Consider the following 24,746-nt stretch of genomic DNA (forward strand, 5'->3'; position numbering starts at 1 on the left):
TTCTCTTGAGATTTCTAAAGGTAGAATTGCTGGATCATATGGTAAGCTTGTGTTTGTATTTTAAAGAAACTGCCAAAGAGTTCTAGAAAGTGGGTACATAATTGCGTGTGCGTGCTAAGTCGCTTCAGTCGTGGCCAACTCTTTGTGATCCGGTGGACTGCAGCCCACCAGGCTCCTCTGTCCATGGGATTCTCCATGCAAGAATACTGGAGTGGGTTGCAGTGCCCTCCTCCAGGGGATCTTCCCGACCCAGGGATCAAAACCAGGTCTCCTGCAGCTCCCACATTATAGGTGGTTTCTTTACCGTTGAGCCATCAGGGAAGCCCAAATTGGGTATAGCAACCAGCAACTTATAAGAATTAGTTTTTTCACATCTTTGTCATCACTTAGTATTGTCGATCTTTTGCCTTATACTTATTCTAGTAGTTGTATAGGGCATTGTATTGAAGTCTTAATGTGCATTTCCCTAATGATCAATGCTGTTGAGCACTTTTCATTTGATTATTAACCATTTGTATAACTTTTTGGTGAAATATCTAGTCAAATATTTTGTCCATGTACAAAACTGATTTTGCCTTATTTTGATATTTAAAAGTTTCTTTATATATCCTGATGTAAGTCCTTTGTAAGATTATGGTTTACAAATATTTTTTTCCCAGTCTGTCACTTTTTTCATTTTCTTTGTTCTCTTGAAGAACAAAACTATTTTTTATAAAGTCCAGTTTATCCAAGAAAGTCCAATTTCTTTTTTCTGGATCATGATACAGTGTCATAACTAAGAAATCCTTGCTTAAATCAGGGTCACAGATTTTGTACTATGTCTTCTTATAGAAGTCATAGTTTTAGTGTTTACAGAACTAACAGTTCTTATACAAGTCATAATTCTAGTTAGCTCAATAATGCATTTTTTTCTCTAAGATATGGAGTGTAAGTTCATTATTTTGCACATAAATGTCCAATTATCCTAATAGCATTCTTTGAAAAGACATCCTTTCCCCCACTGAATTATCTTGGCATCTTTGTCAAAAATTAATTCACCACCAATGTAAGGGCTTATTTCTATACCTTCTACTCTACTTCATTGATCTAATTAGATGTTATAATTTCTCCTACTTTGTTGTTGTTTGATATTCTTGTTCCTATGTTTGTCCATTTTAAGACTGGCTCATGATTTCTACAAAAAGTTTGCTGGGATTTTAATAGGGATCACCAATGTGATCAAGAAGGAAATGGCAACCCACTCCAATGTTCTTGCCTGGAGAATCCCATGGATGGAGGAGCCTGGCAGGCTACAGTCCATGGGGTTGCAAGATTCGGACATGACTTAGCAACTAAACCAATGTGATCAATAGAGGTCTTATTCTTCTGTTCTGATATTTCTTTCTTTTTTAAAATTGATTAATTTTGGGGGCTGCACTGGGTCTTTATTGCTGCACACGGGTTTTCTTTAGTTGAGGCGGGCAAGGGCTACTCTCTAGTCATGATGCACAGGCTTTTCACTGCGGTTGCTCCTCTTGTTGAAGAGCATGGGTTTCATGGTGTGTGGGCTTCAGCAGTTGTAGCACACAGGCTTATTTGCCCTGTGGTATGAGGAATCTTCCTGGACCAGGGATTGAACTGTGCTCCCTGAACTGGCAGGCAAATTCCTAACCACTGGGCCACCAGGGAAGCCCTAAATTTATTTCTAAGTGTTATATTTTTTTCATGTTATCATAAATGGAATAATTTTCTTAAGTTCATTTTCAAATTGCTAGTTCTTAGGGCTTCCCTGGGGGCTCAGATGTTAATGATCTGCCTTCAGTGTAGGAAACCTGGTTTTGATCCCTGGGTCAGGAAGATCCCCTGGAGAAGGGAATGGCTACCTACTCCAATATGCTCGCCTGGAGAATTCCATGGACAGAGAAGCTTAGCAGGTCTCAGTTCATGGTGTCGCAGAGTCAGACACAACTGAGCAACTAACACTTTCACGTCGCTTTTCACTTTTTTAGCACATAAAAATTCAACTGGTATTTGTGTACTTGTCTTATATCTTGTGACCTTGCTAATTTATCTATCACTTCTAGTATTGGGTTTTTGTGGGGGGCTTTTTGGTATATTTGTTAGGATTTTCATGCATAGAATCATGCCATCTGTGAATAAAGACAGCTTTAATTTTTCCTTTCCAATTCATATGCTTTTATATTTCTTTCCTTTCTACAATGACTAAAACCTCCAATGAAGTGTTGAATGGAAGACATAAGAGTGGACATCATTTTATTCTCAGTCTTAGGGGGAAATCATTCAAATATGATGCTACCTGTAGACTTTTCATAGATGGACTTTATCATATTGAAGAAGTTTCCTTCTTCACAAATGGGTTTTTTTTATCATTTTCATCATGAATGGGTATTGAATCTTGTCTGTTGCTCTTTCTCCATCTACTTTCATCTTCATTTTTTTCATATTTTAAAAATCTATTAAACTCTAAAAAAATATGCCAGTTCTTGACTTCCAGCTCATACCAAGATGATGCTAGCAGGTCCTGTTTACTTACTCCCTCAGAGTTCAACCTCAGAGATGCGTTGAAGTTATAACCAACCATGATGACAGTTAACTGATTTACCATATAAAGGAATCAGTGACCCAGAGATGGAAAGGGCTGGCTGCCATGGTCAGAGAACAGGATAGGGAGACAGTTCTTGCTCTTATTTTCTCTTCCTCTAGTGTTCTGGTCAGCTTACTGCCACCTCTATGAAGCAGATAGAGAATGCTGTAGTTAAGAAAAATAATGAGGTCATATTTGCCCAAAATTTATTTTAGGAGAACTTCAAATCTAATATTTTAAACAGAATCTTAGTGTGGTGATCATCTGATGTTCCAGAGTTAGCACTGAATCAAGAGCTGTTTTTCAAATGGAAATTATTGACTTGCCAGGCGTACTGCATCTGACAGCCTTCTTTAGCTTTGGACCTCACTTAAAAGTGGTAGCCATACAGATTTTGTCAGTATTAGCATATTTCTAATATAGGTTCATTTATGAGGACTGCCACCGTAATTTTTGACGGTTTTGCTAAAGAAAACTTGATTGACAGGATTTTTTCTTTCAGTACCTTGAATGTGTCTTTCCACCTCCCTCCAGTTTCCTTTATTTCTGATAAGTTAGCTGTTAATTTTATTATGGTTTCCTTGTACATGATGAACTGTTATTCTGTTTTTGCTTCAAAACTGTCTCATCTTTGTCTTCTAGCAGTCTATGATGTAGCTAGTGTGGTCTCCTTATGCTTACTCTACTCCAGGATTTACTCTGTTCCTTGGATCTGTAGATTAAAATTTTTATGAAATTAGGGAAGTTTTAGGCCATTGGTTCTTTTTTTTAGACAATTGCTTCTTTACATTTTTTATATATCCTTCTAGCCTTCCTTTCCTTCTGTTATTCACAGCTGTCCTGCCAATTTGAGGCTCAGTTCATTTTTTCTCAATATTTTAAAATTTGTTTTTCAGATTGGATAGTTTGTCAAGAATCTCCATTTAGTTCCTTTTTTATAATCTTTATTTCTCTATTCAGAGTCCCCATTTATTAAGTCATTTTTCCTGTAAGTTTTTAAATATATTTATAGTAGACACTTGGATTAGCTGTCTGCTAAATTCAACAATATGTTCACTCAGCCTGTCTATTGGCTACTTATTTTCCTGAATTTGGATACTTTTCTGGTTTTTTTAGCTGTCTCATAATTTTTTGTTGAAAACTAGGTATTTTATGGATGTCCCCAGTGGTCCAGTGGTTGAGTCTGCACTTCCATTGTAGGGGGCACAGGTTTGATCCCTGTTGAGGAAACTAAGATCCCACATGCTGCAGGGCACTGTCAAAAAAAAAGGGAAAGAAAGACTGTGCGGAAAACAGTATGCTAGTCTATACAGCGTATTATATAGGTATTTCGGAGAAGGCAGTGGCACCCCACTCCAGTACTCTTGCCTGGAAAAATCCCATGGACAGAGGAGCCTGGTAGGCTGCAGTCCATGGGGTCGCGAAGAGTCGGACACGGCTGAGAGACTTCACTTTCACTTTTCACTTTCATGCATTGGAGAAGGAAATGGCAACCCACTCCAGTGTTCTTGCCTGGAGAATCCCAGGGACGGGGGAGCCTGGTGGGCTGCCATCTATGGGGTCGCACAGAGTCGGACACGACTGAAGCAACTTAGCAGCAGCAGCAGCATATAGGTATTTTATGTAAAACACTGTAACAGTTTTGGATGGAGTCTGGTTTTCCTTCTGAGATATTTTATTACAACAATAATTACTGAATCTTAAACTTCAAAATCTGTTTCCCTTGAGTTGTAGGGCTACTAATATCTCTGGTAAATTCTTCTGCTTTAATTTTTTTTAGTCTAGTTCCTAAAACATTAGCACAAATGTCTCTAAAAATAGTATAACTGTATTTTCTTCCTACACCAATGGGATGGTAAAATGACTCTACCCTGAAGTAGGAATCATATTGCTTATCTTCTCAAAGTTCTTCTCTTACTCCCAACTTCAAAGGAGGAAAACTGAGAGTTGAGGAATATAAGGCTTTGTGGGGAGTAGGGAGGGATTGATGCCACACCAAGGAAAGCTCTTTTACCCAAATTTAGTTGGTAATGCTTGGATCTAGACAGATTATTTGTTTTCTATTCTTTACTCTTCAGAAAATTTTAGACTGCTCTCTTCAAGTCCAATATGATGGTCATAATATATGTTTTGTTTTTTTGTAAATATTTGCATAATATTTTAGTGAAACCTTTTGTTTTTAAGAAACAAAGACTCATTAAAGGCAAAATAGGAAAAGGATGGGTTGGGGTGATTTTAAGTAGCAAATATCTTTAAAGTGATATCTGCACTCCCATGTTTACTGCAGCGTTATTCTCAATAGCCTAGATATGGAAACATCTTAAATGTTCATCAAACAGATGAATGGATTAAAAAAAGATGTATATATACACAATATATTCAACCATGAGAAAGGAGGATAGCCTGCCACTTGCAAAAACATGGGTGGACCTTGAGCACATTATATTATGTAAGGTAAGTTGGAGAAAGATAAGTATTATATATTACTTAATTTGGGATCTTAAAAAGTCAAATTTCTAAAAATCAGAGAAAAATGATTTACCAGGGGATAGAGAGTGGAGCAATATGATTGATGTTTAAGGCTACAAACTTGCAACAATTGGCAAATTAGCAATGGAGATCTAATATACTATATAATGAATATAGACAATAATAGTTTATTGTATAATTATGTAATGTGATAAATATTGCTACAATAGCAATCATATTATAACATATGTGTATAAAAGTAATACATTATATACCTTAAATTAACACAATGTTATATGTCAAATATACTTAATTTTTAAAAATCTCATGGATCAATAAAAAATGAAGTTAATATTCTGCCTTCCTGGGGAGAATAAGAACCCAGAAAACATCAGGATGAAGGCAGCTATTCTCTCTGGCTCACTTGTTTTCTGAATCCCAAATTTCTAGGGAAAAAATATGATTGGTATTATTATAGTTTATGGGTCAATAGTCAGCTGATGCGGAGAAGGCGATGGCACCCCACTCCAGTGCTCTTGCCTGGAAAATCCCATGGACGGAGGAGCCTGGTAGGCTGCAGTCCATGGTGTCGCGAAGAGTCGGATGCGACTGAGCGACTTCCCTTTCACTTTTCACTTTCATGCATTGGAGAAGGAAATGGCAACCCACTCCAGTGTTCTTGCCTGGAGAGTCCCAGGGATGGGGGAGCCTGGTGGGCTGCCGTCTATGGGGTCACACAGAGTCGGACACGACTGAAGTGACTTAGCAGCAGCAGCAGCAGTCAGCTGATGGATTGGCTACATCTGTGTCAGGCCCCCAGCAGGGCTGGTTCCATGGTTAGATGCAAGGTCATGAGACATACAGGACTGCTTACTTCAAGGATTATGCATATATGTACTTGGAATCATGTCAATTACACTTTCCAGATGTTTAGTGACTTTCTGATTTTATGAAGTTGTTAAATTTGCATGATTCTATGGTGTTTCAAAAGACAGAGCAACCTGGATGCTTCAGATGGAAAAAATGTAGACAATCCTTATTTAAACTGTTTGACAAACTTGACTTTCAACTGCTTTCTCCAACATACAGATTTTATAGCCTTAGCTCTGGATATGGTAAGTTCATGCCAAAAGACATGCAGCCAGTTCTGTTCACATTGGTCCCCTCCCTCACAGAGGAGTAGAGATAGGTCATGGTAGAGACGAGATCTGAGGTCTTTCTCTCTTAGGAGGATACATGGCAGAAACCTCTACTCTGCTCTGCCATACATTACCTCACTTTTCCACACTGAACCTCTAGTCCCATCTTTTTCTAATTACCGCCCAACATTACTGATTCCAATTTTTCATTGTTGGAAGCCAAATTCTTCCAAAGGCTAAAAGAAGGATTCGTGACTGTTGGCATTTTTCTAGTGTGGGAGACACTTTAGTAGTCCGAGGCACTGCAGAGGCTATCATCATGACCACGACATGCATCCGATTTTCTAGGAGAAAAGGCTCACACACTATATATCTGCACCTTGGGGTAGAAAGTGTTAGTGCCTCAATAAAACACCAAAGCAGAAATAATCCTCTTTGGAGGTGGCTGCTATCATCAGGACACTTTGAGAAAAGGCTCTATAGGTAACTATTTGGCTGGGTTGCTAAAGGCAGAGGGATGATTTGCATATTCAGAGAATGTGCTAGAGGTGGAACACAGCCAATTCTGCAATCCTGAGAGGAATTGTTATTTAGCTCTAGCATCCTCTCCCAGGGCAAGTTTATTCCACTGCACTCTTTCCCTCCTTTGCCACCTGCCTCTTTTTAACATTCTTTTTAAAACAAACACCACCCTCATCCCCTAACCAGCGCTCTTTGTGAAATTTTTATCTTCACTTTTCCCACCTTCTCCCTCGGCATCTAAGAATGAGGAAAGAGTGTTCCTGCTTCTCTCTTTCCCTTGCTGCCTTTGCTGTTCTTTGTCAGGAATTCACTACTAGACATTATAAGCTAATATTAAAATAACTTTAGAAAGTTACAAAGTTTTCATAATCATGAAAGGTTCAGGCTGACTTCTTTCTGAAATGGTAATTTTAAAGTTTCTTTGGATTTCTGCTGTTTACTTTTGTACTTGAGCATGCTCCACTGTCAGGGGAAGCATTTCCTACCTCAATTTCCCAGCAGTTAGAGCCACCAAGGTGGTGGGGGTAGTAGGTGAAATGCTTCCTTTTCTCAAATAAATAATTTGCATTTCTATGTATCCAAAAGGGTGGGAGACAATGGTTTCTATCCTGCACTGGAAATCTGGATTGAGGCATTGCAATTTGCAAGTAAAAGGCACATTTATAAAGGAAAACTTTGTTGGCAAAAAGAGTTAGGGCTTTGAGGGCAAAGAGCACAATCTTCAGAATTATTTCAGTTGTACTCAAGGGCAGAAAATTGACAGTGGAAAAAATAGAAGCCACGAAAAATTCCCTTCAAATCGTTTCTTAGTGATTTAGCCAATAGAAGGATAGAAGGGAGGTGGTATTACTGAAGGTCACATATTTGTAAGATATAGGATAAAATTTTTGGAGGAGAGGATGTAACACATGATCGAAGAGAGTGAGTATAATCAATGGAGGAAATTTCTGGGGTGGGAGGATGGCCAATGTTTAAGAGCACAAGTGAAGTGTGAGCTCAGAACAGAAGGCTGGCACCCTTCTCAGCCAGGACTGAAAGAAGTGATGAAGTGTGAAAACTGAGACTGAGGTTTAGGAAAGTTAAGTTGAGAAACCTCATGGTGGATGCCTCAGTCAAGTAGGAGACAAGATCATTTGCAGAACTGGAAGAAGACCAAGTACAGTGGAGGCTGAGTAGAGCAGAAATAGGACAGTTTTGGGAGAAGTGCCCTGAATAATGTCTTTGCATCAGTATCCTAGATAATCACCCTCCTGATGAGGAAAGGAATTTAGAGAATCAGTGAAGATCCAGCCAAGACTGGATAGCATACACTTTTAGTGGAACAAAGTAATTTCTTTATCCAACAATGCTTGGTTGTGCAGGAGCAAGTTTAAAAGAAATCTTTCACTGGAGCATAAAAATGACTAATAATAATTTGAATGACAACATTTTAAGGGACATTATTCATGGTGGATTTTAGTAACATTTTAATCATTACAAACATGAAATACACAGTATCAAAATACTCATCAAACATGTGATCTGAGAAATATGCAAAAAAGAAAAGACTATAAGAGTAAAAAATAAATTAGTTCTTGTTTCTTTCCTTTCATATTAGCCTAAGGGAAGGAAAAAGGAAATATCAATGTTTTCTTTCCATTTGACATATCTTCTATTGATCATTATAAAAATTTTTAAAAAGTCATTGGTATTTTGCTAGTACATTAAAACTGAGTTTTTATTTATAAAAATTTGCACTTTTTCTATTCTCTTATAAACAAACACCACAAAGAAAACAAAAGGCAGAAATTGAAAGCATGATGAGCTAATTTCCATGATGGCAAGGAATGAGACAGCACTCCAAAGTCCCTGCTGGTTTCTTTCCAATTCTATAAATATTTAGGGGGGAGCACTCATATGTTTAGCTGATTTGTTTCACAGTCCAATCCTGCATAGGATTATGGACAAAGTTCAAATTTTACTACAAACTGCAGAAAACACTTTCTAATTAAGGTACCATTGAACAATTCTTGTTTATTTTTGTAATTTTTAATTATGGCAAGATAACAAACAATAGCATATTATCCAACTTAAAATTCAGGACAGTAGAAAGACATATGTGGCTTGCACACACATTAATCTGTTGCTCTTAACAAAATATTTGTAATTTCCAAAATTCTATCAGTTTTTTCATACAATATGGTCCCTTCAAATTGAAGGGCAGTAGCCTAAACATAATCTTCTTAATAAAAAAAAATAGTGTAAAAATGGCAAAATCAACAAAAAGAAGGAACATAAGAATATCAGTGACTATATCACAAAACAATATAATGCTTAAAAGCCCAGTATGTTCACAAAGTTCTATTTTAATAGCTAGTATCTAGATATGAAAATTACTTACAAAAAGCAATCTGTATTTACGAACTAGCAAAGTGACTTTAAATGAAAACAAAGCACTTGTAATTAAAGCTCAAGATTTTCTATGTGACTCCATGTCTCAGTTTATTTATCAAATTTAGAGGCAAACTTGAAAATACGCAGAAAACAAAATCTACCAAGTGTAATCTATTTCCTTTACTCTCTTCTGAAATCACCAGAAGACATGAAGGATCAATTGCCTGTGTCTTGCCCCACCTTGTAAACTCTTAGAGGAAAGAGCATGCACCTGTCAAGCTTATAGTGCAGAATGCACACACAGATGGGCGTTTAATAAATATCCTTCAGTGGAGAGATTAGAGGTTTTCTTCGGGAAGCAGGGAACACATCTCATGCACTGACTAGATGACATCCATCATACAATACGTCAGCCTGTTTCCTCATAAAAATATCATCCAAAGGAAATCTTTGAATGATGTTTAGTCTCCTTTTAAGTCTTTAGACCCAAAATTTTGATGCAAGATCCACCCCAGGGAAGGGGGAGTGGTTGGGAAGAACAAGTAGATTTGATGTGGGTCAGTGACGTCAGGAAGAAGCAATGATTTAAGGGATGGGGTGCAAACTCACCTGGAGAAGCAGAAGGTGCACACGTGTCAAAGGCCAAAGGGCAGAGGCCGAGGGACTCCCTAATCGCAGAAAAAGTGAAATGCCCACTCCCAGGTTCTCAAGGATTCCTCTAGGGGCTCAGCTGTCCCTGCCTTTGACGCGACGGACTAACCCTTCCATGCACAACTGGGTTTGACAGGGAGACAAAGCGAAAGCTGTCCCAATTTCAATCAGCACTCAGGAATCCCTCGGTAGCTCTTTCCTCCACCCCCTCCCGCACCCAAAGCCAGAGACACCTTCATCCTCACTCCCCACCTTCTCCAGGCCCTCTCGCTCTTAACAGCATCGGTCTCTATGGCGACCTGAAACCTCAGTTCCCATTGGTTAGTTCAATATGAGGGCCGGTCCAATGGGAAGAGCCAGCCTTCTCCTTCCGACCAATGGGGTAGGCAGGGAGCAGGTCCGGAGACGGCGGCGTGCTGACGTTCCCGGGAGCCTGGTGCTGGCTGGGCAGGCGGGCTGAGTGCTGGGCGGGCGGCGGCGGCCTCTGGGCAGTAGAGGGGGCTCCGGGGCTGAGTCCGCGTCGACGCCGGCCGCGGAGGCGGCACCATGGGCAAGGGGTAGCGGGGCAAGTTGGCCACCGCCGCCGCCAGGGGTGGTGGGAGAGCCGCTTCGGGGTAGGGGGCGGGTGGGGGAGGGAGGGGCGGGCAGCCGCTCGGCCGCGGCACTTTTTTAATTTTTTCGAGTGCCGCAGCGGCGACCCCACCGCGCCGATGTTCCTGATCCCCGGAGCTACGGCGGCTGCTGCCTAACCTGGAAAGTAAGTGTGCGGGCTTGCGGGAAGGCGCGGAGACTCCGGCTCACAAGACCCCCGGCCCTCGCCCCCTCGGGCCGGAGATGAGACTTGCCTGCGAGGGGCGCGGGGAGGGACGGGGACGGGCGCCTCCCTCCCGTTACTCCGTCCCCACCGCCTCGCGGCCGCCTCGGCTTTCCTGCCCCGCCTCGTGTTCCTGCCCGCACTCGCCTGCCTGCTCCCCTCCCCCCGGTAGGCGCACAAGTTTCACCCTCCATTTGCTTTTCCCGGCGATTACTCTTCCCCTGGTCTCCCCTACACGCAGCGCACGACCCCACCCCGCATTGGCCTTTTTGGATCTAGGGCCCGCAGCCCCAAACTTGAGCGCCACGCCGAGCCCTCCTGGACGTCTGCCGGGAGGCTTCCCTTCTCCTGCCCCCCGGTACGCCGCCTCGCGCCCCCAACACCTCTGGGCGCCCGTCTTCCCGAACCCTCGGGGCGGCCCGTCCTTCTCTCCAGCCCCAACTCCTGCACCTTGCCCCGCCCCCCCTTCCTCCCACGTCCCTTCTGCCAGTGCTGTCTTGCGTTTTCCCGGAGTCCCGCGCTTCTGGCTGGTCCTGCCCACCCACCCTGTCCAGTGCGCCCCTCTCTCCTCGCCGCGTATGCTCACGCTCCACCCCTCCCGGTTCTCTAGCCGCAAGCTTCCCCGGCTGCCCTCTTGCGCGGCCGCTTCCTTCTCTCCCTGCCAGGAGTTGAAGAGGAGCTGAGGCACCCTCAGGCGGATAGAGTGTCCCTGCCCGCCGCTGGCGCTGCCCACCCTTCTCTCTTTCCCCCTCTACCCGGGAAGCGAGGGGCTGAGCGGTTGGGCCGAAATTTGGCTGCGTTGTTGGCTGAGTGCGACAAACAGCGAGAGCGGGCAGTAGAGGCGCCGCGGCGGCCGTGGCCGCGCGGGGCGCAGCAGTAAGCAGGTGTGTGTGTCCGGGGGGGACGCGCACCGCGGGCTCTTCGGCTGGCGACAGATTGTGCAGGAATGCGAGGAATGCACCGGGAGCATAGTCCACGCGGCCCGCCGCGGCAGAACTAGAGCCTTCCCCAGCCCAGCTCTCGCTGAGCAGTCAGAGGTCACCGGAGCATCTTCGGAGCTGGTGAGCCTCTCTCCACTCCTCTCCTCCCCTGGCTTTTCTCCATGCGGCAGAGGGCGGCGGAGGGGAAGCGCGGCAGTTCTGTCGGGCTTCAGCTAGTCTTTTCGTCTGGGATTTTGCTGCATTGGTCTCCGGGACCGTGAATTTCGTGCCGGTGGCGGTATAGCCAAGGTTATTGATAATTGCACAAGGTTCTTGGCAACTTTGGTTTACAAGGTTTAAATAGTGCCTGGATTTTACGAGGTTTTTTTTTTGATCTGCAGGAAAGGGTGCCTAAGGTTCTTTGAGTAATGAGCTTGCAGCCAACGTATTTTGGCTCTATCAAAAAAATGTCTGTTAATGCTCATGGACGGGGATGTTCTTCAGGAGATAACTTGAATGCATCACTTTACTGTCATAAAAATTGTATTTTTTTCTCGAAAATTGTAATTATTTTCTCGCATACTGGGCTGTGTTTAGACCTCTTACAATCCATAATGAATAGAAACAGAGAAGCAGTGTTTGGTCAGCGATGGGACAGATAGGACTGTCTGGTACAGTTAAATTCGGGGCGTGTCGGTTACCATTGGAAGTAATGGGGTACTACAGATGATGTACATTTCAAGATGTAATTTATTAGTTGAGGTCGCAGTTCTTTATTTTTGGCACCGAGTTTGAACGTAAAATAAAAATACAGGTCTACGATTTTTAAAGAATGGTGGTTATTTATGTGTAAAATCCAAAATGATTAATTAGTATATAGTTTTGGTCAAAATTTATTTTCCTTAATGCAAAAAGCAAATTTTTGACAGAAGTTGCTTTGCTAGAACAGGACTTAGATTGTGTTATTTTAAAAGGTAAAGTGGAAGACCACTTCTCTTTTTGAATGTAGCGTATTGCTGTAGAAAGTATTTAATTTCCTTTCTCGTACCAGTGATACAGTTACGGAAAATGGTAGCATTCTCTCATTCTCATCAACATGAGAACAGTTGATGTCCAAAACAAGTATTTCTGGATTTGGAAAAGTATACTATGTGTGCTTTTATTTGACACAGTTTGCTTTGGAGGTTGAATTTACTATAAGCCTCTCCATGCTTGGCTATTTTGTATCAGATTCAGGAACATAGTTGATTGTCCAGCTGTCTACTAACGCCTTCTGTGTAGGGATCAAGGGCATTGAAAAGTATGAAATGAGAGCCTTCTATTTGGTTAAGAACCCAACGGGAAAGGAAAAAGAGAAAAGAAAAAAACTTTGTGATGGATAAAGTTGTGTCTTTTGGCTGCTACATTGTTTTTCAGGTATGTTCATAGTAAGTGTGCCTTCTAATTTAGAAGGTTGGCTCTAAATTAGAATTAATAACACGGTGTTGGATATCGAGAAGTGTTTGGAGATGTGAACAGGAAACTTATTATGTAACACACTCCTCACAGCAGAGTTTAACACGTGCATATTTGATGTGATATGAATATTAGAAAGTAAAAGCACATTTAGTTTCTCTACTGCATTAGAAATTGAAATAGCCCATTCAGGCATATAGAAAATGTTTATATACATTGATATATATGATTGGCTGTACAAATAGTTTTACATGCTTCAAGGTAGGCTTTCAGTTAGTATTATCGTCTATGTGTTATTGATATTTGAAGAGAAGAAGTTTTAAAATTGGTTATCATTCACAATAAAATAAACTATTTCAATCATTCCCTCCCCAACTCCCAATATTATATAAGAGAAAGTGCTGTATTTCATGTCTTATATGTTATATAGACAGTTCTAAATTGGGGGACAAATGTTCAGTTATCTTAATTCTTACCCATGTTGTTTTTGGAAGGAAATAGAGGACCAAGGTAGTGATGGAAAGCACATGTAGGAGAAGGTAAGCAGAAAGTAGGAGCAGCTGGCATTCATCCAGGAGGGGGGAAAAAGGCTACTGCTGCATTTACAAGCTGAATAAACTAATTCTATCAGTGGTTCTGACATTATTTGAATTTCAGGAAATTACTACCAAACTCAATTCAACAGGAACTTTAGCAATTTTATAACCTTGAGTATTTGGATTGTCTATATTAAGTCAGAGTTACAATTTTCTTTCCTTTCTATACAAATTGGGAAAGGGATTTTAGTTTAAAGCTCTTAAATTTGCTTAATTGTTAAAAATCCGATTATTGTCAATTTTCAAACTGAGTTATTTCCTTGTTGTTGACCAGGGGTTGATTTAAATAGAGAATTTCCATACCCTGGATGGTGCCAACCATTTACATCTAGTGCTTCACTTTACAGCTTTGAAATATTAAGGTATTTTGAGATTGCTCCATAAGCTTTTTTTTTTTTAGTCAAGAGGGATGTCCCTAATTTGCTTCATGCTAAAATGGATATTATTGCTTCCTTTTTAAGTGAAAGATAAAGTAGAGGTTATTCAAGGGTTCTTGGAATTGTATGTCACTTTGGGAAGTTACCTTCACACCTTCAGTGTACTGGGAGATAATTACTTCCTCAATGTGTTAAATGGTTTTGTAGTGCCTTTCCTGCAATGAAGAGGGGAAAAAAATCTAATTCATAACACCAATGAACTGGATATGTTGGCAGTATCCAGTAACTATTTCATGCCCAATCTGTAACTACAAATAGCTGCAAACAGAGAGATAAGACAGACAGACAAAGTAAAACTTTAAGTATACCTGGGTATAAGACTTGGGATACTACCAATAAGTGATTATAACAGTTAGCAAGTCAGTTTGATGCCCAGCAGTGGAAAATAACAAGTTTCTCTTAGGGTAAGGGGATCAGGCCTTGAGTCACAAACAGCAATGATTCATGTGCTTGCTGGTTGCAGCTGAGAAGTTGTATATATGTCATTGAAAAGTTGCTCCCTCTGTCAGTAATTCAGTGGAATTATGTTCATCTTTTGAAGGCTATGTTGCGAAAACTAAATTGGGGACATTACATGATGGTGCTCTTTGTTTAAATTTAGAAGGCTACAGACATTCCATTTGTCATTGGTCTGAGGTTTTTTTTTTAATATAATTTAGATTTACTTTTATTTGATATACCAGTAAGTGTTGGCTATACTGCTAATCATTTCATTATTCATAGTCTTAATAATATTATAGTTTATTATGACCTATATATAGTGATATAGTGATTCATTGCAAGTGATAAAATATCATTAGAAATTATACTAAATCTTTAATACTGTAAAATATATAAATTAAAATATGGAAGTATTTGAATTATTTAAGTCATGTCATGGTGAAGCATTTTTCATGAAGTGAATAATGCCTGAGGATTGGTTAGATGCCATTCTCTGAAGGACAGTATATCATATAGCCCTCACAGAGTCCAGAACTCACAAATTAAGTGTAGAGAGGGAAAGGATCAGAGGAATCAGTAACCCTTTTTTCATCAACAAGCAAGGCATGTTTAACTTCTATAATTGTTGCTTTATTCAATATGAGTTTAGTGAGTTACAGATATACAAGGATGTTTATTCTGCTCTTCCCTAATCTGCCTCCCTGTCCTTTCTCCCCACAACACACATACCACCACCACCACCAATGCATCTGCCTGCTTGGAGAGCCAGAAAAAGCCCCCTTTCAAGAGCAACTTATATAGAATGTAGAAATTGGCGCCTAGTGTTGTAGGTTGCATTTAGAGCAGATGTGCATTTTTGTCATAAAAATGATATTATATATGAATACAAAAGGTAAAATGTGAGGTTGAAGGTGGACTGTCAGCATACTGTGCAGGCTTTGGGGGCTGGCCTAGAACTTTGAATACAGTGTTTTATGGGCACGCACAGCCCATTACAAATAGACTTTTAAAACACTGGATAGGTGGTATCTGAAATTCTGGTCCACTATAAGCTCTCTCTTTAATTGCAAACATGAAAAGGAGGTGAAAAGCAAACATGAAAAGGAGGTGAAAAGCAAACATGAAAAGGAGGTGAAAAGCACCCTAAGCTAGGAATTAGAAGATCTGCCATTAAACCATATAACCTTGACAAACCATTTAGTATTTGGGTTACAGCTTCCTACTTTTAAAGGTACAGGGTTTGGATTGCATTGATCTAAGATATATTTCAACTCAAGGTTCCCAGAGTTCTCAGGGCTTTTTGGTTTGTTTTCTAAGAAAACAAAATGGTTTCAGAAGCATTCCTGTATATAATCAGTCCTGTTTTCCCTTCTATCCCAAATCATAACATCAGATTTGGATTCTCTTTTGAGACTCTTGATTCTCCTTCGTGTTCATCTTAAATAACTTTGTTTTCTTTAGCAGTTTAATTTTGGAAAGTGAGGTGGAAGGGAATAGACCATATAATGTTTTTAAGGTACCTGTTTACCCCTACTCTAGTTCGAGGTGAACCAATGTAGTTTAGGCCAGGGAAAGCCTTTGGGATTTCACCCGCACACTGAGTAAAAGCCCTTGAAAAGTATCCTTATAAGGCAGTGAGGTATCGTAATTAGCAGCCAGAGTGTCATAGTTCAATTCTGGCTCTTCTGTTTGCAAGGTGTCTAACTTGGTAAATTATCTAACCTCTCTGGATCTTGTTCTGCTCATCTGTAAAACAGAATGACAAAACTATCCACCTCATATGGTTGTTTTGAGGACTGAATGGGCTAATATATGTAGAGCACTTAAAACAAGGCCTGGCTTAGGGCCGGCTTTAATACATCAACATTTTTATTCTTATGTTGTGATACTTAATGATGCTTTCTGTAGCATCTGCTATGTCCCAGGCAAATTATTGGCTTGTTTTCTGTGATCTTAGTCAATATGATTATGGATCTGAATAGGATATTTCAGGAAAGAAAACTACCAAACAAAAAATATTGTGAACTGGATGGTTTGCAAGAGATTGCCTTTAAAGAAGAGAATTGATCAAAATCAGTCAACCGAGGGTATTTTTAAAACAGGGAAGTTGTACACATCTGTGTCTTTTTTGCTGTCTTGTATACAGGGTCGTCATTGCCATCTTTCTAAATTCCATATATATGTGTTAGTATACTATATTGGTGTTTTTCTTTCTGGCTTATAACGGACTTTTGGACTCAGAGGGAGAGGGAGAGGGTGGGATGATTTGGGAGAATGGCATTCTAACATGTATACTATCATGTAAGAATCAAATCGCCAGTCTATGTCTGATGCAGGATACAGCATGCTTGGGGCTGGTGCATGGGGATGACCCAGAGAGATGTTATGGGGAGGGAGGTGGGAGGGGGGTTCATGTTTGGGAATGCATGTAAGAATTAAAGATTTTAAAATTAAAAAAAAAAATAAAAAAAATAAAGGAAAAAAAAAAAAACCAATGAGTCAGACTGGCAAAAAATAGGTCAAATTAAATAGTGATTCATAAAAGTTGGATACATTTTTATTGAAGTATAGTTGATTTAGAATGTTTTGTTACTTTCTGGTGTACAGCAGAGCAAAGTGATTCAGTTAAATCATATATATATATATAATATTTATGCTTATTTTGTATTCTTTTCTATTATGGTTTATTACAGGCTACTAAATATAAAAAAATAAAAATAAAAAGTAGACATTTAAAAAAAATAATAAAACAGGGAAGTTGGACCTTCCTCAGGCATGCAGTACTTGAGGCATGTAGACACCACTAACCATCATGTATAGGAGGTTTGGGTAAACAGCTTAATAAACTGTTATGTTTAGAAGGTAAAAACTGATAGTATTATGCTCTTGAAAATGTAAAGCATACCTTTTAAATGTGTATACTGCTATGGTATTTGTAATTCTAACTGTGGTCATTATGTACAGCGTCTTTGCTAGTCAACGTATGAAGAAAATGCTAGTGTAATCTTCTATGAACTAAAATGCACCTTGTAAATAAACTCTTTTCTGCCTTTTCTGTCTGAAATTCACACTTGAAATTGGCAGGAAACTACAAAAGCAAGAAAGACTAGAAGAAAAGTTTGGAAGATACTTGATGTAAACCAACAGACAGTAATTTAATAAAGAGTCTCTAGTCCTAGACCTGGCCATGTTACTAAGCTGGTATGTGTCCCATGAGCAAGTCGTTTAACTCCTCTGGGCTCTGGTTTTCTCATCTTATAAAATGAAGATGTTGGACCAGATGCAAGCATTCTCATTCTGTTGCATTTTTTTGCTTGGCAAGAATACTGTCTTTTCGAGAATTTATTACAATTTACCCTCTGGGATAAGGGGAGAAGACTGAAGTTATATATCTGAAATGCTCAACTCCTAAAAATATAAATGTTGCAGCCAGACAAACATTTGTCCCCATAATGGCTGAGTTAGTGGCTGCCTTCTTGGACTCATTTGTTAACAAACAGCCAGTCTACTGTACACATTTGACGCTTAACCTCTTGTTGAGACTAAATTTTCTGGAAGCCGGCTAGAAACAGAAGAGAATTTAAGTGGTGGTTAGATGAATTGGTCTTGTTAAAATGATAAAGACTCACTTATCATTTGTTTTGGTCTTATTTATCCTCAGAGGTTTGATTTGTCTTCAAAGAAATTAAACAGCTGAGAGTTGTTCCTCTGAGAAACTGTTGCTTTTCCATGAATGAAGCTCATTCATCTACCTCTCATCATAGAATATAGGTACTTTCATTTAATTGTAATTTTTTAGCACATAACCAACCAGTGTTTAGAAGTTGTAGTGTAGTTCAACAGGATGATATTTTACTTAAATTTATGCTCTGGGATATGTGTTGTTTTTGTAAAGAGCAATTAAAAAATCAAGTGAAGAGATTTTGATATGAATCCTGCTCTCTCCCACAAAGGCGGGAAATTTCTATAGAACTTACATATGTATACACTCATATACAGTTGTTTAAAAATTTTTTGAGATTGGCTTTTTTCCTTTGCTAATACAATAAGTACATTATTTTCAAAAAAGAGAATCAATTATATTGCTAATAATGCAATATTGATTGAATTCTCATTGGGATCAAAGTACATACTTGAACCCACTCTTAAGTTTCTATACCTTCAAGAGAATTATAAACATTCAATGTGAAAACTAGTAATAACCACTTTGCAGTGAAGTTCATCATTTTGTCTGATACTTTGCATCTTCGATTGAATGGGAAACGGGCTAAACTATTGAGAAGTTACTTCTTGTCCTGAGTACCACCAGAAGTCCATGTGAGGGGACTGAATACAAGCAGCAGTTCAGGTATTTGCTGAAGGTCTGCTGTGTGTGAAGAGCCATGTTCTGTGTTACATACCTCTTATTTTAAAAAGATACATGATTCATTTTGGTTCCATTCAGTTAAGATTTATCTGTCCCCTGCTCTGTATCGGACTCAGTGCTAGATCTCATGGCCAAAAAGTGATTTTTCCTGGGGAGTTTTGTCATCTGTGTTGGATTCAGTATTCAGAGTCTGCATCTTTGAGGAAGCAGTGATTAATTTCACAATCTAGTTGGGAAAGATAAGACATAATGAACTGGAAAAATTTGTCCTAGAAAACTTTGGTATATAAATAAACATGCAGAATTGTTCTGTAAGCATTAAGGATGAGCTGTAAAATGACTTTGTATTAACTAGGTTTTAGCTAAACCTACTTTTTAGGTGTGTGTTATGTGATACATTACCAGAGTCTAGATAGACAGCTGCATTAAGCACCATCAGTGGCTTTCTTTGGAAAAAAACTTGCATTTGAAAAAATGCTCCCTACCAATAATAAAATAGTGATTTCAGAAAAGATTTTAATCAATGAAAATTCATTATATATGAAGAAATATAATTTATGCTTTAAGAACAACCATTTTAGGTAAGTTCTTATCTTCATATTGCATTACTTTGGTTTATTGTGGTTTTTTTTTTATTCTTTAGGCAATTTTTGTGCCTTTATAAGTCCGAACTTATATCTGTTATTGAAAATACTCCCTTTTGTTATGAATAACTAGCAGAATGTTTTGAAAATCTCTTGTGACATCTGCTAGAATAAATGGTCTCATTGAATCATACCTTGAATCTCAGACTGATGCAGTGATGGGAATTTCCAACTTATTGTCAATTTGTCAATGACTGAATAAGCAGAAAAGTCAGTTTTTAAAAAAGCACCACAAAAGGAATCGGAAAACGCAATTGGACTTTCACAAGAACTATTCTTTTGAGACCTGCAGTAAGCAACTCAATTGTTAAGTATCTAACTCAGACTGTCCATACAGGAAAAATATGTCAGTTTGATATCTCTGGATAGTGTATTGGCAGGTATCAATCTTCCAAAATATTCTCTATGAGTCACTTCATCAGAACTCTGAATACACTTTTCCATAGAAGCAACTCTGAAGAATATCAGTTCCAAGTTCCTTTGGTTCTTCTGCTTCCCTGAGCTACTTCAGGGCAGAGACTCTGTGTTTTTGCATGAATTAATCTTGACTTCCAGTCTTTCTAGATATCTCAATAGAATTAATGGGTTTTTAATTCCAGCCTTGGCATACCCTCACCTACTACTCTTGGATAAATCTGTTAGCAGCCCTCTTTACTTTGGCCACCTGATGCGAAGAGATGACTCGTTTGAAAAGACCATGATGCTGGGAAAGATTGAGGGCAGGAGGAGAAGGGGATGACAGAGGATGAGATGGTTGGATGGCATCATCGGCTCGATGGAAATGGGTTTGGGTGAACTCCGGGAGTTGGTGATGGACAGGGAGGCCTGGTGTGCTGGGGTTCATAGGGTCGCAAAGAGTCGGACACGACTGAGTGACTGAACTGAACTGACTTTTGTTTACTACTTTTATGAAATTGTTTTGGTCTTAGATGCTCAGAACTATTTATTGTTCATGTTTCAATGGAAAAATGCATTCTGCTTTGTCTAAACAATTACCATTATAATGCAACTTGCTAGATAAATAATTCTTTATATCAAATTACTTGCTAAAAACATTAGAAACTTTTAAACAGACTGGTTCATATTCATTATTGCATGGTTTATAACTGTGGTGAGATGAGTTTACGTACTGTACTACTCTCCTTCTCAGGCCATTAATATGTAGCTACAGAGCACCAACTCCAGCTTGGCCAGGCTTTGGCTGTATGATGTTGAGCAAACTTTCTATGTCCTTGCCTTTTGTGAATTAGTAATATCTTTTGTATATTCAGTTGATGAAGTAAAAAAGAAAAGTAGATGCATTTCTAAGCACATGGAGTCTTTAAAAGGAAAAAGTTACTAAAATAATACAAGTATAATTAAAACTGTAAAATTAAATACACATTAATAATCAGGAAAAAAAAAACAAAACAGGGAATTTCACAGCTTGTTGTGACCTAGTGGGTATAGCAAATCTTTATTTGGTTTTGACAGTGTAATTAGAAATACTCTTAAACATTTTGGTGGTTCCTTCCCTAACCTCAAGTAATCACTGTGATAAATTTGAATAAGTTATAATTTAAAACTTAAATGTTTAATTGTGATATGATTATGAACTCACAGGCACTTATAAGGAACAATACACACATCCTGTGTACCCATTGCACGTTTCCCCTAATGGTAACATCTTGCAGAGCTACAGTACAGTATTACATCCTGTATCTTGACATCAGTGCAGTCAAGATAGGGAACATTTCCATCACTCCCAGGGACCCTTATGTGGCCCTTTTGAAATCACACTTCTACTTCTCTTCCACCTCATCCCCTCCTTAATTCCTAGGAACCACTAATTGTCCTCTTTCTGTGTATTATAGAAATATGTTAGTTGTGTAATTTCAGTAATTTCATCATTTTAAGAATATTACATAAATGAAATCATGCAGCATGTACCTTGAGAGTTTTTTGTTTCTACTCAGCGTAATATTTTAGAAATTCAAGCAGGTTGTTAACACGTATCAGTGTTCTCTCCTGTTCCGTTGCTGCGTAGTATTCTATAATAAGAATGTACTAGAGTTTAACCACTCACACTTTGAAGGACATCTGAATTTATTTTTTAATTTACAGAGCTGCTAAAACTATCTGTACAGGTTTTCATGTTTTCATAAGTTTATATTTCTCTGGGAGAGATGTCCAGGAATGCAATTACCGGGTTAAATTATAATTTTTAAAGCTTCCTTTCTACAATTATACACTGAATTACATGTGACCTCAGTAATTTAAAAGTTAGATTTATAGCTTTGGTAAATTACAAAAACTTGTCTGTAAAGTCAAGTCTTTCATCTTTTTAAATACTGCCTTCTGTGAGTTTACTTTGTTTTTAGCAAAGCCTCATCATTGATTTCATTTTATTATTTTACTGAAGTATAGTTGATGGACAATGTCATGTAAGTTACAGATGTACAATATGTTTGTTGTTTAGCTGCCCAGTTGTGTCCAACTCTTTGCGACCCTATGGACTGCAGCATGCCAGGCCTCCCTGTCCCTCACCATCTCCCGGAGTTTGCCCAAGTTCACGTCCGTTTCATCAGTGATGCCATCCAGCTATCTCATTCTTGGACGCCCTCTTCTTCTGCCCTCAATCTTTCCCACCATCATAGACTTTTCCAGTGAGTTGGCTCTTCGTATCAGGTGACCAAAATTAGGAGACCAAATTAGGTGACCAAAATTCAGCTTCAATGTCAGTCCTTCCAAGAATATTCAGGATTGATTTTTTTTTAAGATTGACTGGTTTGATCTCCTTGCTGTCCAAGGGAGTCTCAGCGCCACAGTTCCAAGGCATCAATTCTTTGGTGCTCTGCCTTCTTTCCAGTCCAGCTCTGATAACCATATGTGACCACTGGGAAGACCATAGCCTTGACTGTATGGACCTTTGTCGACAGAGTAATGTTTCTGCTTTTCAACACACTGTCTAGGTTTGTCATAGCTTCCCTGCCAGGAAGCAGTCATCTTCTGATTTCACGGCAGCAGTCACCATCTGCAGTGATTTTAGAACCCAAGAAGAGGAAATCTGTCATTGCTCCCACTTTCCCCCCACTGTTTGCCATGAAGCAAAGGGGCCATATGCCATGATCTTAGTTTTTTTAATATTGATTTTTGAGCCAGTTTTTTCACTCTCTTCCTTCACTCTCATCAAGAGGTGCTTTAGTTCCTCTTCACTTTCTGCCATTAGAGTGGTATCATCTGCATATCTGACACTGTTGATGTTTCCCCCACCTATCTTAATTTCAGCTTATAACTCATCTAGCCTAGCATTTCTCATGATGTGCTCAGTATATAAGTTAAATAAACAGGGTGACAACAGACAGCCCTGTTGTACTCCTTTCTCAATCCTGAACCAATCAGCTGTTCCATACAGGGTTCTAACTGTTGCTTCTTGACCTACATACAGGTATTATGTGGTACAGTATATAGTGATTCATAATTTTTAAAGGTTATACTCCATTTCACTTATTATAAAATATTGGCTACATTCCCTGAGTTGTATGGTACATCTTTGTAACTTACACCTAATAGTTTGTACCTCAAAATCCCCTACCTTTATTTATTTCCTCCCCTCTTCCCTTTCCCTATTGGATATAAAGAATGAGAACTAATTTGTTCTCTATATCTGTGAGTCTGCTTCTTTTCATATCCATTAGTTTGTTGTATTTTTTAGATTCCATGTGTACGTGATATCATATAGTATGTGTCTTTCTCTGGCTTGTTTCACTTAGCATAATGCCCTCTAAGTCCATCCATGTTTCTGCAAATGGCAGTATTTCATTTTTCATGGCTGTGTAGTAGTCCATTGGATATATATACCACATTTTTGTTATCTATTCGTCTGTTGATGGGCACTTAGATTGCTTCCATGTCTTGGCAGTTGTAAATAATGCTGTAAACATTAGCCTTATCATTGATTTAAAATTGAATTCATAAAGTTACTCTGTAGCTTAACCTCAGGGTTTGTTTTTTTGTTATATTTTGTTTTGTTTTAGATAGCAAATCTATTTAATTTCCAATAACAATACTGTATTTCAAAATGTATTTGTTAATATAAGTTCTTTCAAAATTTCACCTATATTTGATGTAAACAAAATGTAGGTAACATTCTTGCAAAACAAAAGTTTATTGTGTATCATCCTAACAGGCCAACTAGGAATTTAAAAAGGAGACAGTATATTTGTGTGTGACTGGAATCCATTCAGTTGTCAGGTGGAAGCCAGCAAGCGTAACTGAAACTTTTAAAGGCAAGGAGTCTGCTCCTTTCCCTAGAAGAGAAGATGTTTTCTAAAGCATAACTTTTTTCATTCTCCATCTCTCCCCAATTTCTACCTCCCAACCTCCCATGTTTTTGCATACAATTTCTGCCAGAGAAAAACATTGAAATTGTGTCTGGTCTAAATAAAATTATCACAGTTGATAATTTGATTTGTTTTTATTAGTGTCCTTCTGTACCTTGAATGTCAAATGTGTTTCTTTTCATAGTTAAAATACCATCAAATCATATATCTTGTTCTGTATTGTTTATATTTATTCTAAAATTTTTATCAATGCTTTTACATTCACAGTCTTCTGAAATGAAAGCTGAAAAGTGATGACTACACTTAGTCCTAAAACGTAGCTTATCCAGTTATATTCTTTTTCAACACTGTGCTTTTAAGGATTTGATTGCTTCTCTGTATTTGAATACTATGACCCCAGCACCCTTTAATTTCACAGAAATATGATCTTTCCAACAAACTGTATAATTCCTGAAGGCTTTTCTGTAAGTAACTAGTATGTGCTTCTCTGGTGAGCCTGCAGTTTCTTTTCCTGAGTCTAACTTAATATCCTCTCCTTGGTGAAGCCTCCTAGCTCTTCTCTCCAACTGAAACCTTCCCACCTGTGCTTCTTAGCACTGTGCATGTAATTCTGCTACAAATACGTGTCATCTGGTGTTCAAGTTTTTCCTGTGTCTGTGTTCCTGGCTGTTTTGAGTGCTATCCAGGTTAGCACTGTGTCACGGCTCATTGTAACCCTCACCTGTCAATGTGCCTGACATAATATTCTTTAAGCACCAGATGCCTGCTTTGGGTGAATGAATAATAAAATACTTTGTTTATAACCTTAGTAGTCCTTCTCCCCTCTAACCTTAAGTGATTCCCCACTCTGTAGGATCAGTTCAGACTCCAACTTGTCCTTCACAAGCAAACCTTAATTATTCTCCTTCCTGAACCTTCTGCATCAGCAGAACTGATTTCTACTCACTATTCCTTGCCTCCCTGAGCTCTCTCTTTTAATCTTTACGGTCCTCCAAGACCTTGTTCAGCTGTTC

General features: G+C 39.0%; 1 protein-coding gene across 12 annotated transcripts in view; it reads left to right on the forward strand.

The window, feature by feature from the left end:
• Nucleotides 10,160-24,746, forward strand: part of PKP4 (plakophilin 4) — a 261,211-nt gene continuing 246,624 nt past the window's right edge. For 4 of the 12 annotated variants that reach the window (XM_018063329.1, XM_018063335.1, XM_018063308.1 and 1 more), the window contains exon 1: nt 10,368-10,495. The gene's annotated coding sequence lies outside the window, so the exon portion shown is untranslated. Of the gene's footprint in view, nt 10,496-11,301; nt 11,614-17,485; nt 17,603-18,062; nt 18,173-24,746 lie in introns of those variants that run through there. The other 8 variants (XM_018063318.1, XM_018063302.1, XM_013969577.2 and 5 more) reach the window with 6 other exon arrangements.

The sequence above is a fragment of the Capra hircus genome, chromosome 2 (assembly GCF_001704415.2).
Source record: "Capra hircus breed San Clemente chromosome 2, ASM170441v1, whole genome shotgun sequence".
NCBI lineage: Eukaryota > Metazoa > Chordata > Mammalia > Artiodactyla > Bovidae > Capra > Capra hircus.